The 16,209-nt window shown below is 46.0% G+C and overlaps 1 protein-coding gene across 2 annotated transcripts in view; it reads right to left on the bottom strand.

Moving 5' to 3' along the window:
- The window catches only part of LOC102452231 (potassium voltage-gated channel subfamily A member 2), a 32,652-nt gene extending 17,438 nt beyond the window's left edge, over positions 1-15,214 (bottom strand). For both annotated transcript variants that reach the window (XM_075910059.1, XM_025185747.2), the window contains exon 1: positions 14,963-15,214. The gene's annotated coding sequence lies outside the window, so the exon portion shown is untranslated. The remainder of the gene's footprint in view (positions 1-14,962) is intronic.
- Positions 15,215-16,209: the final 995 nt, after the last annotated feature.

The following is a 16,209-nucleotide window of genomic DNA, read 5'->3' as shown; positions in this document are numbered from 1 at the left end:
TGATTCTTACCAACAACCACAGGACATACCACACCAATACCAATCCTGGAACTTACTCTTGCAACAAACCCCGTTGCCAGCTTTGTCCACATATTCACTCTGCTGACCTAACCATGTCAGTTACAAGATCAAGAACATATATTCCTGTTCATCCAGAAATATAATTAATGCCATCATGTGCCAACAGTGTCCTTCTGCTATGTATATTGGACAAACTTCTCAGATTCTTCGCCAAAGAATCAGACAGCAGACATCTTCACAAGGATAAACCAGTTTCTTTTCATTTCAACCAACCTGGGCATAGTCTTAACAACCTTATTACATGTATCATAAGGTACGTCTACACTAGCCCCCTAGATCGATCTAGGGATTCCAATTTAAAGCCCCTAATTCAAATGAGCTGGTAAACCTCATTGCAGGAGGAATACCAGCTAATTCGAGGTAGGGCTTTAAATTGGAATCCCGTTTCACTGCCGCGTGTAGACGTGGGCAGTTACTTCAGGCTAGTGAATTTCTAAAATGGCGACCGCTGGGAATATGCAAATCAAGCGCAGGATATTTAAATCCCGGGCTTGATTTGCAATTTCGGTCGCTCTCATTAGCCTCCCTAGATCGATCTAGGGGACTAGTGTAGACGTACCCTTACTTCAAAGAGACTTTAACACCAGACTACAGAGGGAAACCTCAGAACTGTCATTCATGCTTAAATCTGACACTTTACGAATGGGCCTTAACAAAGATACTAATTACCTTACCCATTACAAAGAGAGCTTCCCCAATTATCACCCCTAGTATCATCTCATAGATGCTAGCCCTCCCCTTCACCTCCCTTCTGTTCTAAATCTGATTTGTCAGTTTTATAATGTGTTCACTTTTTTTCATTGTATTCCTTTGGTATATATGGTCATGCCAATTCTCTTTGGGTATGTCTACACTACCCCGCTAGTTCGAACTAGCGGGGGTAATGTAGTCATCCACAGTTGCAAATGAAGCCCGGGATTTGAATTTCCCGGGCTTCATTTGCATGAAGCCGGCCGGTGCCATTTTTAAATGCCGGCTAGTTCGAACCCCGTGCCGCGCGGCTACACGCAGCATGGAGTAGCTAGTTCGGATTAGGCTTCTAATCCGAACTAGCTGTACTCCTCGTGGAACTAGCGGTGTACTGTAGACATACCCTTCCAGAATTTGATCTGAGGAAGTGGGTCTGGCCCACAAAAGCTCATCACCTAATAAACCATCTTGTTAGTCTGTAAAGTGCTGCATAGTCCTGTCTTTTGTTTCAGCTTGATCAGACTAGCACGGCTGCATCTCTATCCCTATAACAAAGTGAACAGAGCGAATATAAGGCCCACTTTGTCACCCCCCGCACTGTGGGCTCTGCAGCGTACGGCTTATACTTCAGAGCCTGTAGCACAGCTAGCTCCCCAGGAGCGGGGCTGGCAGGAGCCAGTGAGCACCCAGAGCCGGCTGCAGAGCCCACAGCACGGGGTGGCAGCTAGCTTGCTGGGAGCTGCAGGGCACCCTTCCACCATCTTTCCCTCCCTAGTTCCACCCAGCCAAAACAAATTAGCCATATAACTGCTGGGATATTATGGTTACTTAAAAAACCCCTTTTTACATTCCTCCCAGCTACCTCGCACGTCAGAGACAGAAACATGCTAGGGTGATAAAATGCAGGGCCACGTTCTGCCAGCCTTCACTGTGACCAGCACCGTGGTGAAGGGCAGCATGATACAATGGTTAGGGGATAGTCCAAGGAGTTAGGGCTTCTGAACCCTAGCCCTGAGTCTGGGAGAGACTTGCTGGGAATGAGGCTGAGGAGAACAAGGTGACTGCCTTTGCTGGATGGAAATAAGGGAAAGCTACATGAGGGATGAGGCTTTATTTTAAGGGGTGTTTTAGAGAAACACCATTTCCCATAGCAAAGCCTTGATTTTTTCTCTCAATCATACATTTCTACTGCCCTTGAGCATGCCGGGCACTTCCCATTAACTTCAGTAGAATGTTTCAGCTGGGGCTAATTATCAGTGTTAATACATCATCAAACAAGGGACAGGTGATGGCGTTCTTGCCAGCAAGTTAAGGAAGTATGGATTGGATAGATGGGCTGTAAGGTGGGTAGAAAGCTGCCTAGATTGTTGAGCTCACTGGGTAGTGATTGTGGAAGGTTTGAGAATGTGGCCAGCCCCAGAGAGGTGCAGAACAGGCAGCTTTGTATTGAATATTTTTTTTAACTTTTATTGAAATGCTTTTAACTATAACTTTTTATTTATCAACTTTTTCCATGCATGGGTGCCAGATAATTATTAACAGTAACAACAAACAAACTGCAATACAATAGAGGAAAATGCCCTGGGGTTTCTCTAGGTCTAAGTAATTATCAATAATACCCCAGGGATTTTTATCAGTTATATTTACATTAATTTCACTCAGAAGGTTTAACATCTATTTAACTCTTAACTGTACTATTTAACAATTTCTAACTAACTTACTCTTAACACTATTATTTATCAAACGGGTGGGGAAGCGCTGGGATGGGTTCCCTAGGGAGGGGCTGGAATCTCCATCCCTAGAGGTGTTTAAGTTCTGGCTGGACAAAGCCCTGACTGGGATGATTGAGTTGGGATTGGTCCTGCTTTGGGCTGGGGGCTGGACTTGATGACCTCCTGAGGGCTCTTCCAGCCCTGGGATTCTATGAGTCTAAACCTGGAGACAGGGCAAAAATTCCAGAACAAATATCCCATCCAGGCCTACCAATGGGGAGGGGCAAAGGGTCAACTTCCCCATGATTCAGAAAGTTCCAGCACTCCTGACTATTGACACAGCCAGAGCCCCCGGGCACTTTAAATTTCCACTGGAGCCCTGTGTGGAGCTCTCCAACCAGCACGGAGGGCTGCCTGGAGAAGGTGTGGCATGCTCTGGTTGGTGCTGAGGGATGCCTGGGGGAGGCTAGCCTCAGCCCTGCCCCTTCCTTTTCGGGGTGTGGAACTGGGCTCCACCCCATCTTGCCCAGAGGCTCAGAGAGTCTGGCAGCCCCACTGATGTCACTTGTCAGGAGCCTGAATTAGTCATGAAGAAAATAAATGTCAGAGAACTGTAAAAAAGAGAAGTCATCCTGAGCAAACCTTGAGCATCCCTGAAGAGAGCAGGCACATTGGATATAGTATAATATACTACCAAAGCACACCAGACTAGTAAGAACATAAGAACAGCCAGACTGGGTCAGACCAAAGGTCCATACAGCCCAGTACCTGTCTGCCCACAGTGGCCAATGCCAGGTGTCCCAGAGGGAGTAAATCAAACAGGTAATGATCAAGCGATCTCTCTCCTGCCATCCATCTCCACCCTCTGACAAACAGAAGCTAGGGACACCATTCCTTACCCATCCTGGCTAATATCCATTTATGGACTTAACCTCCATGAATTTAACTAGTTCTCTTTTAAACCCTGTTATAATCCTAGCCTTCACAACCTCCTCTGGCAAGGAGTTCCACAGATTGACTATGCGCTGTGTGAAGAAGAACTTCCTTTTATTTGTTTTAAACCTGCTGCCCATTAGTTTAATTTGGTGGCCCCTAGTTCTTATATTATGGGAACAAGTAAATAGCTTTTCTCCACACCACTTGTGATTTTATATACCTGTCATATCCCCCCTTAATCTCCTCTTTTCCAAGCTGAAAAGTCCCAGTCTCTTTAATCTCTCCTCATATGGGATCACCTCTGTGACAGGGCGCCTGCCCTGCACTGGCCCTTTAAAACCAGGACTCAGGCCCGGAGCCGGGGCTAGAAAGAAAGAGGCCAGCTGGAGCTATTTGGGGCTAGGGAGAGCCCAGCTGGCAAGCAACTAGGGCAGCACGATTGGCTTGTAGAAGCCAGCTGAACCCGTTAGGGCGAGTGAGAGCCCAGCTGACAAGGATCCAGCACAGCACTAGTGGCTTGTAGAAGCCAGCTGTAATCATTAGGGTGAGTGTGAGCCCAGCTGGGAGGTATATATAGAGAAGCACAGGTTGCTTAAGGGTGGGGTGGGGGTAGAGTGCAGGGCAGGAGCTCAGCTCCTTGGAGGGAGACAAGTTGGGGATAGCTAGCAATAGCTGGAAGAGGGCCAGCCAAGACTCCCCTGGCTAGAGGCAAAGCCCCGGTTTGGAGGCAGACCTTGATACAGCCTAGGTAAGCAGGGCAGTTGAGACAACCCCAATGCCTATGATGAGCAACCCATGCAGACTGTAACTTACCCTGAGAGGGGCTATATGAGGACAGTCAGGGGGCACTGAGGCATGCTGGGGGTGTGAACCCTGTGACAACCTCCAAACCCCTCATCATTTTAGTTGCCCTTCTCTGAACCTTGTCCAATGCCAATATATCTTTTTTGAGATGTGGACACCACATCTATATGCAGTATTCCAGATGTGGGCATACCATGGATTTATATAAGGGCAATGAGCTATTCTCCAACTTATTCTCTATCCCTTTTAATGATTCTTAATATCCTGTTTGGTTTTTTGATTGCTGCCATCTTCAGAGATTATATATCCACAATGACTCCAAGATCTCTTTCCTGATTAGTTGTAGCTAAATTAGCCCCCATCATATTATATGTCTACTTGGGGTATTTTTTTCCAATGTGCATTACTTTACATTTATCCACATTACATTTCATTTGCCATGTTGCTGCCCAATCACTTAGTTTAGTTCTCACTACCATATTTTCTGGCGTATAAGACTACTTTTGATGTTAAAAAACATCCCCGAAAATCAGGGGTTGTCTTATATGCCGGTATGCGGCTTTGCAAAGCCTTGGGGGAAGCCGGCGGCGGGGCAGCTCAGGCGCGCCTGGGCTGCCCTGCTGCCGGCTTCCCCCGAGGCTTTGCAAAGCCGCGGAGGGGCTCCGGCGGCAGGGCAGCTCAGGCGCGCCTGGGCTGTCCCGCTGCCGGGGCGTCCTCAGACGCTTTGCTCCCGGTGTCCCTGGTCTGCTGGAGACGGTCCCCCGCAGACCAGAGGCACCGGGAGCAAAGCCGAAACGGCGGCGAGGTGCCGCGCTTCTGAGGCTTTGCTCTGGCAAAGCCTCAGAGGCGCGGGACCCCGCCGCAGCTGTGGCTTTGCTCGCGGTTCCTCTGGTCTGCTGGGGACCGTCTCCAGCAGACCAGGGACACCGGGAGCAAAGGAGGCAGGGGGGCGCTGGGGTATAAGACGAAACCCTATCTTTTAACTAAAAAATTGGGGGTCGTCTTATACGCCCAGTCGCCTTATACGCCGGAAAATACGGTAATCTTTTTGAAGTTTTTCACAGTCTGCTTTGGTCTTAACTATCTTGAGCAGTTTAGTATCATCTGCAAACTTTACCACCTCACTGCTTACCCCTTTCTCCGGATCATTTATGAATAATTTGAATAGGATTGGTCTTAGGACTGACCCTTGGGGAACACCACTAGTTACCACTCTCCATTCTGAAAATTTACCATTTATTCCTACCCTTTGTTTCCTGTCTTTTAACCAGTTCTCAGTCCATGAAAGGACCTTCCCTCTTACCTCATGACAACTTCATTTACGTAAGAGTCTTTGGTGAGGGACCTTGTCAAAGGCTTTCTGGAAATCTAAGTACACTAATCTACTGGATCCCCCTTGTCCACATGTTTGTTGACCTCTTCTCAGTAAGGGCTGTTTTTGCACAAAAACCGGTGGAGCATCTGCACCTCAAGCATATTTTTGTGGAAAAAAATTTACAATAAATCGACAGGACAGAGGGCTTTTGCCAGTAGAGTTATTCCTCCCGATACGAGAAATAACTCCTTTTTGAGCTACAGCACTTGTGCAAAAAGGCATGTGTGGACGCTCTGCAGGGGTTTCTTACACAAAAAGAGCCTATCAGAGGGCTTTTTGCGGTGTAGATATACCTCCTTCTACGAGGCATAATTCCTTTTTGAACAAGAGTTCTTGCACAAAAAGGTGTGTGCGGATGCTCAACAGGGGTTTCTTGCACAAAACGAGCCTATCACAGAAAGCACAGTGCTCTGATGGCCATTCTATGGCCATCAGAGCTTTCTTGCGCAAGAGCATCCCTGCAGTATGGATGTTCTCTTGTGCAAAGGCGCATCACTTTTGCGATGCACTTTTGAGGTGTGGACGTGCTTTTGTGCAAGAAGATTTTGCGGAAGATCTCTTCTGCAAAAAACTTCTTGTGCAAAAACTCTGCAGTGTAGACAAAGCCTGAGAGCATACAGCATTTTTAAAAGCAGAAATATATTCACTGCTAAAGTGAAACCCAGCCAAATTCCGCTTAGGACAAGGCATTACTGTCTGTCTCAATTCCATTGCGCTTACAATTGGAAACAGGATTCTTCACTTCCTGTCCTAAACTACTGCTGTACTTGTAAGAGCTTTTTTCTTTATTTATGTGGTTTATTAGGGCTGAGACCCTCCAGAAGGAATGTTGCTAGAGAGATTCTTGATATCATCAGAGATGCCTTATCCTTTTGCTGAAGACACATCAGCAGTGTTGGAGATCTGTGAGCTGTGGACTGAAAATGATTTACAGCCAATACTTATGGAATGGGCATAATAGCACTTATCCAACTCACAGAGGGTTGTGAGGATAAATACTTTAAAGTTTGTGATGTACATCAGATACTATGGTGGTGAGGCCCAATAAGTACCTCAGATAGATACATTCCTGGGTCACTTTCCTGCATCTGCCACTGTCTTACTAGATGACCTTGGGCAAGCCACTTAATTGTTCAATGCCTCAGTTTCCCTAAGCATTACTTGGGATAATCATTCTGACTTACCTCACAAAAATGGTTCAGGATCTCGATATGGCAGGTGCTATAGAGGTCTCTGTAGATGTTTCTAAATCTAGTCTAGATAATTCTGTGACTGGGAAAAGCCCTGATGGTTCAGGAAAATATTTGGTAACAGATTCTTGGCTGGTGTAAACTGGCATAGCCCCATTCATTTCAATTTGCACTAGCTGAGTTTTTGGACCTTTATCCAGAGATCGTTAAAAAAAGAGGGAGGTTTTGCAAAACTGTAGAAATGAAACTCACTACAGGGTATGGCTAAACTGCAAGTTTTTGTCGGAAAAAGATACGCATTTTGCATAACTTTTTCCGATTCTTTTGTCAGAAGAGGCTTTTCCAACATTTGGCCTGTCTAGACTGGGCCAAATTTTGAAAGAAAAACCTCTTTCAGAAGCCCCCTTCTTCCTCGTAGAACGAGGTACACAGGGGCTTCTGAAAGAGCGTGTTTGCTGTTCCGCCAAAACAAAACAAAAAAGCAGAAGAGCAAACGCGTTCCCTGGACACGGTGGTTTAGCCGTGCCCTGCAGTCTGGCCATACCCTTAATAGTTACAAATCCCACTCCATTTTCCTCTTCCCAAACTGTCCACCATAATCCGTCTCCAGTGCATCTGGTCTCAACATCAGCAGCCTCTTATCTTCCTTTTGCTGAATCACAGATAGAAAAAAAGTTGGGCCAGAGTCATGAAGTTCAAATCTGAATCGTCTGTGGCTGCCCAGATCTAGGGTTGCAGGTCTGGTTCATCTCTAGCTGTCAGGGTTAGCAGAGGTCCTAGCCATGGTGCACCAACCCAGAGGTGACCATCCCACTGCCCACAGGGGTGGTAGGAAAGTAGCAGGTGTTTTCTTTGCAAAAGTCAATAATATTCAGTGCAGTCTCAGTCTGTATTTTCAATGTGGATTTTCACATTATCATGGGCTAAAGTGGTTAACTCCATATATTGTGATGTGAGTCTTAATTTCTATCTAGATTCAAATGTTGAATGCCAAGGTTTGCACTCAAAAGCCCTAGCTCTGCCTGTCTGAATTTCTCAGCTGAAAAAAATCAAAAGTACCAAATTTTACAGAGCTTAAATGGAAACACCTTAAAGGGGCTTGATTTTTTCAGAGAGTGTTAAGGTATCTCATATTTGGCATCAAAATACTAATGCATCCTAAATAGAACCCTGCAAATTTCTGGATCTCTGCTAACTTTTGCAGATATGGATAAAAATATTGTATCCGCACAGGACTCTAATCCTAAATCACTGGTCAATTTTAAAAACCTTGGCCTGTGTTTATAACCTGAAGTGTGATGGAGGTTGTTGGCCTGTCAGAAACCTTTTGTGTATAATGCTGTTGTGTTCCTGGCCTGTCCCAGACTGCTGCCAGCTGCTAGCTAGCTTGAACTAGCATGAACTTCCAATACTATGAGCCTGAGGACAATGTATGTGTTACCAACTTGGAGTGGAATGTGAGACACCGACTTGTGTGTACAGGATACTAACCAATGCCCTCTAGTGGAAGAGAGAGACACTTTCATGTAAATCACTCTGATTTCTTTCCCTGTCTCTGAAGGTTGGCTGGCTGGGAGATATTTGCAGTTCTGTGTAGGCAGGCCATTCATCTGACTCTTTTCCTGTGATTTTGTTTCCTGTCTGGGACTGAAAGAAAACTAGATGTGGTTTTGTGTATATCATGGGTGGTGGATGCTATTTGGAAGTCCACACCGAATGTGAAATCATGCCAGCAGGGGTGGGGCCATGCCAGCAGGGGGCAGGGCCATACCATTCCATAAGTCTGGTATTCTGGGAGCTGGGCACTAGCCACCTTAACTCTGTTACCAGCTCAAATCGAGCCCAGGCAGTAGTGAAAGAGTCCGAAGGCTCTTGGGTAGCCATGGTCAGGGCCTGACTGGATCACTCTCAATTTCCATCAGCTCTAGTGTACTGTCTTTGACTGTGGTCAGCTTCCAAGGAGGGTGCAAGAACCCCACAGTAGGCAGATGTGGCCTAATCTGCCTCCCACCCCAATCTCATAGGAATATAAGAACGACCATAATGGGTCAAACCAAAGGTCCATCTAGCCCAGTGTCCTCTCTGCCGACAGTGGCCAATGTCAGATGCCCCAGAGGGAGGGATCACAACAGGTAATCCTCACGTGATCCCTCCCCTGTGAGCCACCTCCAGAGAAACAGAGGCTAGGGACACCATTCCTACCCTTCTTGGCTAACAGCCATTGATGGACCTAACCTCCATGAAACTATCTAGCTCTTGTTTGAACCCTGTTAAAGTTCTAGCCTTCACCGCATCCTCTGGCAAGGAGTTCCACAGGTTGACTGTGTGCCGAGTGAAGAAAAACTTCCTTTTGTTTGTTTTAAACCTGCTGCCTATGAATTTCATCTGGTGGCCTCCTAATTCTTTTATTGTGGGACTAAGTATATAACTTTTTCTTATTCACTTTTTCCATACCAGTCATGATTTTACAGCCCCCTATCATATCCCCCTTTAGTCTCCTCTTTCATAAGCTGAAAAGTCCAAGTCTTGTTAATCTCTCTTTATATGGGACCCATTCCAAACTCCTCATCATTTTTGTTGCCCTTATCTGAACCTTGTCCAATGTCAATATATCTTTTTTTAGATGAGGCAACCACATCTGTACGCAGTATTCAAGATGTGAGAGTACCATGGTTTTGTTTAGAGGCAATAAGATATTATCTGTCTTATTCTCTATCCCTTTTTAAATGATTCCTAACATTATATTTGCTTTTTTGACTGTCACTGCACACCATGTGGATGTTTTCAGAGAACTATCTACAATGACTTGAAGATCTGTCTCTTGAGTAGTTGTAGCCAAATTAGTCCCCATCATATTGTATATATAGTTGGGATTATGTTTTCCAGTGTGCATTACTTTACATTTATCAACATTATATTTCATTTGCTATTTTGTTGCCCAATCAATTTTTTAAGCTCTTCACAGTCAGCTTTGGTCTTAACTATCTTGAGTAGTTTAGTATCACATGCAAATGTTGCCACCTCCCCGTTTACCCCTTTCTCTAGATCATTGATAAATAAGTTGAATAGGATGGGTCCCAAGACAGACTGTTGGGGAATCCCGCTAGTTACCTCTCTCCACTCAGAAAACTGACCATTTATTCCTGCCCTTTGCTTCCTGACTTTTAACCAGTTACCAATCCACGAAAGGACTTTCCCTCTTATCCCATCACAACTTACTTTGCTTAAGAGCCTTTGGTGAGGGAACTTGTCAAAGGCTTTCTGGAAATCTAAGTGCACTAGATCCACTGGATCCCCCTTGTCTGCATGTTTGTTGGCCCCCTCACAGAACTCTAGCAGATCAGTAAGGCAGGATTTCCCTTTTCAGAAACCATGTTGACTTTCCCCCAACAAATTCTATTTATTCATGTGTCTTTACTATAGTTTCAACTAATTTGCCCAGTACTGACATTAGACTTACTTGTCTGTAATTGCCGGGATCACCTCTAGAGTCCTTTTGAAATATTGGCGTCACGTTAGCTATCTTCCAATCATAAGGTATGGAAGCCGATTTAAAGGAGAGGTTACAAACCACAGTTAAGAGTTCTGCAATTTCCCATTTGAGTTCTTTCAGAATTCTTGGGTGAATGCCATCTCGTCCTGGTGACTTGTCACTGCGAAGTTTATCAATTTGTTCCTAAACCTCCTCTAATGATACCTCCATGTGGGACAATTCCTCAGATTTGTCACCTAAAAAGAATGGCTCAGATTTAGGAATCTCCCCAATATCCTCAGCCATGAAGATTGAAGCAAAGAATTCATTCAATGACTTTATCATCTTTGAGTGCTCCTTTAGCATCTTAATCGTTCAAGGGCCCCTCTGGTTGTTTAGCTGGCTTCCTGCTTCTCATGTACTTAAAAAAAAAAAATTACTATTACTTTTCTGAATTTTTGGCTAGCTGTTCTTCAAACTGATTTTTGATTTTTTTAAATTATATTTTTACACTTAATTTGACAAAGTTTCTGTTCCTTTCTATTTCCTTCACTAGGATTTGACTTACACTTTTTAAAAGGTATCTTTTTATCGGTAACTTCTTGTTTTGCCTGGTTCTTAAGCCATGGTGGCACTTTTTTGGTTCTCTTACTGGCTACGTCTAGATTGCATCCCTTTTTCGGAAAAGGGATGCAAATTAGAAGTATCGCAATTGCTAATGAAGCGGGGATTTAAATCTCCCCCGCTTCATTAGCATTAAAATAAGGGATAAGGTATCTTTCAGAAAAGGCTTTATTTTCCGAAAGATCCGTGTCTAGACTGGCGCTTTTTTCCAGCAAAGCTCCATGCCGAAAAAAAGCGGCAGCCATTTTTATGCTAATGAAGCGGGGGAGATTTAAATCCCCGCTTCATTAGCAATTGTGATACGTCTAATTTGCATTCCTTTTCCAAAAAAGGGATGCAACCTAGACGTAGCCACTGTGTTTTTTAATTTGGAGTATACATTTAAGTTGAGCCTCTATTATGTTGTTCATGCAGCTTGCAGAGATTTTACTTTTGTCACTGTACCTTTTAATTTCTGTTTAACTAACTTCCTCATTGTTGTGTGGTTCCCCTTTCTGAAATTAAATGCCACAGTGTTGGGCTGCTGAGGTGTTTTTCCCACCACAGAGATGTTAAATGTTATTATATTATGGTCACTATTTCCATGTCAGTGGTCTCAGTGCCTCTGGGTTACAATTCTAAAGCCTGCTTCAGACATAGCAGCACCATCAATTGCTTAGCCTTCACTGTGTCTTCACTGTGGAGTTGCTGAAATCTGCCCAGCTGGGTAAAGGAATCTACCTTTGCCATGCCCAGATGTGAGTGCCCACTCTGCTCATCCACACTTGAATTATAACTCAATAGATGTATTCACAGTGGCATTGTGCTACCCTGGCTTAGGCACTAGCATTTCAGTGGGTGTATCCTATGGTTAGAGTCCTGCACAGATACAAAATTTGTATCCGCATCTGTATATGCAAAAATGAGCTGCAGATTTGCAGGACTCTACCTATAGTTCTTAGTGCTGCACTAAGTGGTGTTGCTCTTAACTATTTTCCAGTGTATTGTGGGAGAAATTGTCCATTTTTCCTCCCTCCCACCATGGAAGTGTTCTTAACCTCCATCTCAGTAAACCAAAACACTTCTATCTCAGCCTGTGGCTCGTTTCTGCCCATGACCTCTGTTCCAGATGGCCCTATGGCCTGGATCTATGACTGTCCTGGCCACTGGTGTTAGTGCAACTCCCCTTTGCACACCTGGAAGCAGTTAGAGGGTTTGCACCCGGAGAGGATGGCAGCATGCCTTGCTAAGGTGCTCACAGAGGCTGAATGCAGACATGGAGACAGACAATGGAGGTTGCAGAATCCCCTTTAGCTGATTGGTGCTCCTGGAGCAGGTCCACTAACAGATCTGGGATGCTCCAGAGCTTGTGCATGAGGATGGACACTAGGTGGAGCTGTGTACAGAGCCTGGAACGTCAGTGCCCAGGCACAGAGACCATGCAAGTCCCAAAAGTGAAACTCGATTACCCTTTTGAAGCTGGCTCAGCTGCAGGGCAGTGGCTAACCCGCTTGGCGTGGGCAAGTCAACTGTGGGTGCTGTAATGAGGTAGTGGCTTGGGAATGTCCTCGAGATCCTCGCTGGCTTTTGGGGAACAGGGTGCCCAAACTGGGAAGAGGCCATCAGTGGCTCAGAGGTACCTGTTGTCCCTCACCCACAATGTGTCACCCGGAAATGATGTGCCTGGCTCCTTATGCCTTAATCAAATATGGAGGGCATCTCATGAGAGCTAGGATGGGCTCTCCTGGCCGAGTGCATGCTATCAGGGTAATGCAGAGTTCGGGGGAAGGGGCAACTGCCCCGTGGCCCAGAGATTTAAAAGGGCTCAGGGCTTCTAGCCACTGCTGTTACTGCGGCAGCAGCCAGAGCCCCGGGCCCTTTAAATAAGCGCCAGAGCTCGGGTTGCCAGCCCTCCAGAGTTGGCCTGGAGTCTTCTGGAATCAGTACTTCAGTAGGAATGTCACAATGGGGAAATAAATCTCCCAGAGAAGCTTCAGTCAGAGTTGGCAACCCTAGCTGGAGCCCCAGGCGGTGCGGGCCAGGCAGTACTGAAGGGCTGGCCATGGGACGCTAGCCTCCAGTCCTGCCCCTTCTGTCCAAGGTGCCGCCCCTTCAGGAGCCTGGATCTAGGGGACCCCCTTCGCCCAGGGGCCTGGCAAGTCTGTCAGCAGGCCTGACAGAGATCATGTGTTCCCACTAATCTTTTCCATCAATATGCAGATTTTTTCCACCCATAAGCAGAATAAAATGTGTCATGTGCACCAAGGCATGTGTGACTGGGCACTACCAATAGAAACCAAAAAATGCAGCTGTGGGCACTTTGCTAATCAGCTGGACAGCATTTGAATTTCTCCTGAACAGCCGCACAAACATACAGCTTTACAGGGAACCCTACTCCCAACCTCACACCCTCCTTATCAAACTCCTTGTCCCCTCTACTAATTCAGTGTGCCTGGCACACAACCCTGTCCCAGCTCTTTACCACGAGGTGGCAGCATGTAATAGGACAGAATACGCAACCTTCACTGTATTCCAATCCTCTGAACAACAAAACCATCTCCTGAGATGCAGCGTGCACTAAAATTCCTGCCAAGATTTTGAATGCTCGTGTTGTGCACAAATTTTATGTTGTAACTGTGTCCCCAAACCACTTGCTTTTGGAAAAGTCCTCTGGAAGGATAGAGGAAATGATGAGATTTCTATGGGGCTTTTTGAGGAAGGCAATAAAGTTTAATAAAGATATCCCTACTGTAAAATGCTATAGGACGGTTAAAGGAAAAGCTCAAATGCTGTATGCTCTCTCCTGTATGATAACGCTTTTCGAGGAAATTCCATTGAACCCCGCTGGCTGCATGTTTGCTTTTTCTACTGGACTTTGTCAGAAGGTCTTCTAGAGATGAATAATATGGTGTTAAATAACAAAAATATGTAGGCACCTAGCTCCCATTGATGTCAGTGGGCGTTATGCACCTAACTACCTTTGAAGATCCTGGGTTCTTAGGTATTTGATCCAATCCAACAACTGCTTACTACAAGCATAGTGCTTTATTCTGATCACATGACTTGCACTACGCAATGAAAATTTTCAGGATGGGGTTCACCCTTTTTAAGTTTTGTCTGTCAGGGATCTGCCTGCCCATTGGAGCTGGTCAAAATTTTTGGTTGAAACACTTTTTTTTCACAGCCTGCTTCTTTCCTAATTTTCCAGATGTTCTGTGGAAAACCAAACATGTTTTAGTTTTTGAAAATTGAAAATCAATGAAAATGTGTCAGTTTCTCATGGGAAAACCAGAGCATTTTTAAAAAATGTTCATTGAAATACCATTCTTCCACCAGCTCTACTTCTGGCCAAAGTCTGAGATCTAACAGCTTACAGACAAATGAGACAATAAAGAGGTGCTACCTGTATCACCCTCTATAACCTCTCTGTCTTTTGCAGCAGGGTTCTATAGCACCTCGCACTGTCAGCAGAAGTTCCCAGCACAGCTCTCGTCACTGAGCTATTTTGAAAAATCAGCCCAGAGAAATATGGAAACACTTTGCCATGATCTGCCATTACAGTCGGGATTCCACACTGCAGCAGAGTGTTAACAAGTCCCTGAGGGACCTTTCCCTAATCATTAAGTCCCAGACACTCAATGGTCCAGATCCACTGAAATCAATAGGATCTAGCACCTAAACACCTTTAACTTCAAAGGGCACAGGATCAGGTGCCATGCCTTAACTCCTAAGTCTGACTGACAGTCATGCCACTAGCATGCAGATGCAGAAATGATTTGGTGTCACCCATGTGATATGTGGTGGGTGAATGTAGCTGCGCCGCTATCACGCAGCTGAACAGGAAAGATTCATTTGTTTTAAGACAGAACCAAGATGCCCAACTGAGACTGGGGCCCCGTTGCGCACGGTGCATAATGAGAAGCAGTTGATGCGCTGAAGAGCTGACAGGCTCCGCAAACTAGGCAGGGGAGCAGGGGAGGAGCTGGAATTTATGTTCTTTGGGGCAGGAGCCATCTCATAGTCTTGAGTCTGTACAGCCCCTAGCACAATGACTGGGATACTAGAATAACACAAATGCGAGAGAGAAACAGTCACTCACCCTGGGCCTCACAAGTCAGTAGCAGGAGAACTAGGCCCCAAGCCTCCTGTGCGTTATTCAGCCACGCTGCCCACCAGGGCTAGAAGCGCTCACTCTGTAATAACAGGAAAGCAGCATATGTAGTCTAGCTGCAGCATGTGCCCATTCCAGCGGACAGGCCTGGTGCAGCTGGCACGTGGTTTTCAGCTAGTCCCACTAGTCTTGGTAGCATTCAGTTTGCATCACTATGTCATTTCCGCTTCCTTGTCCTTCTTCTGTCTTATTTACTATTTCGTTGTCTCCCTCCCTCTCTTCCTAGTTGTCATGGAAACCCCTTTTCTTTGTCTCAGCTATTTTCAGATGCTTCTTTGGCAAGTGACTATTTATAGCCACGTAGCTTCCCCTGCACTCCTGTTCTGAGTAGGTCGTTTCCTGTATCAGCAGGATACTGACGGCCTGTTTTGTGCTGTCTGCAAGCCTCCTTCGGAAACTGCCACTTCACACACTTACTTTGCTTGCAGGCTGGTTGCAAGAGCCAGGCTGCTCCTCAAGAAGGGCAAACCTCAGGTGTGAAATGTCTCAGAAGTGTGGAGGGAGGAGGAAGGTTTCTGGGAAGAAATCCAAGTCAGTTGTTCTCTAGCTTGCTTTTATGAGAGGCAGTGCTGTCTAGTGCGCAGATCAGTGGCTTGCTAGGATTTAGGAGGTCTTGAGTTCCACACCCAGTTCTGTCACTGGTCTTGGAAAAGTCATTTCAATCATGCCTCAGTTTCCCCACCTTCCAAAGTAGGTATCCAGATATTTCCCTGCCACACAAAGGGTGGTGGTGTGAGTATTAACCAATGACTGTAGAGCACTCTGAGCTCCTTCAGTGGAGGGTGGCCTAGACGGGGAAGGATTGCTTTGTGGTTAAGGACTCGGGAGCTCTGGGTTCTGTCCCTGCTTAGGGATGTTAAATATGGATTAACTGAATCGTCGAGTAGCCTCATAAATTCTTAGTGGTTACTCGTCTATGCTATAGACCCTGGGGGCGGGGCCAGCAGCCAGGGTGCTCCGGCCTCACTCCTGAGGAGCCCCTGCCACTGCGCACTGCTGACTTTGTATCAGAGGCAGCAGCGGGGGTGCCAGGCAGGAGCTGGTCCATGAGAGGAGCCAATTTAAAAACCGGCCCCCCTCGCGGACCGGCTGCCTGTTGCCTTGTGCTGCTGCCTCTGGTAAAGAGGCAGCAGCACAGGGTGACAGCAGCCCCTGTTTAGGAGGGAGGGGTCTGT

The sequence above is a fragment of the Pelodiscus sinensis genome, chromosome 27 (genome assembly GCF_049634645.1).
Source record: "Pelodiscus sinensis isolate JC-2024 chromosome 27, ASM4963464v1, whole genome shotgun sequence".
Lineage (NCBI taxonomy): Eukaryota > Metazoa > Chordata > Testudines > Trionychidae > Pelodiscus > Pelodiscus sinensis.
Note: the sequence above shows the minus strand (reverse complement) of the source record. Positions and strands in the feature narration are given on the sequence as shown.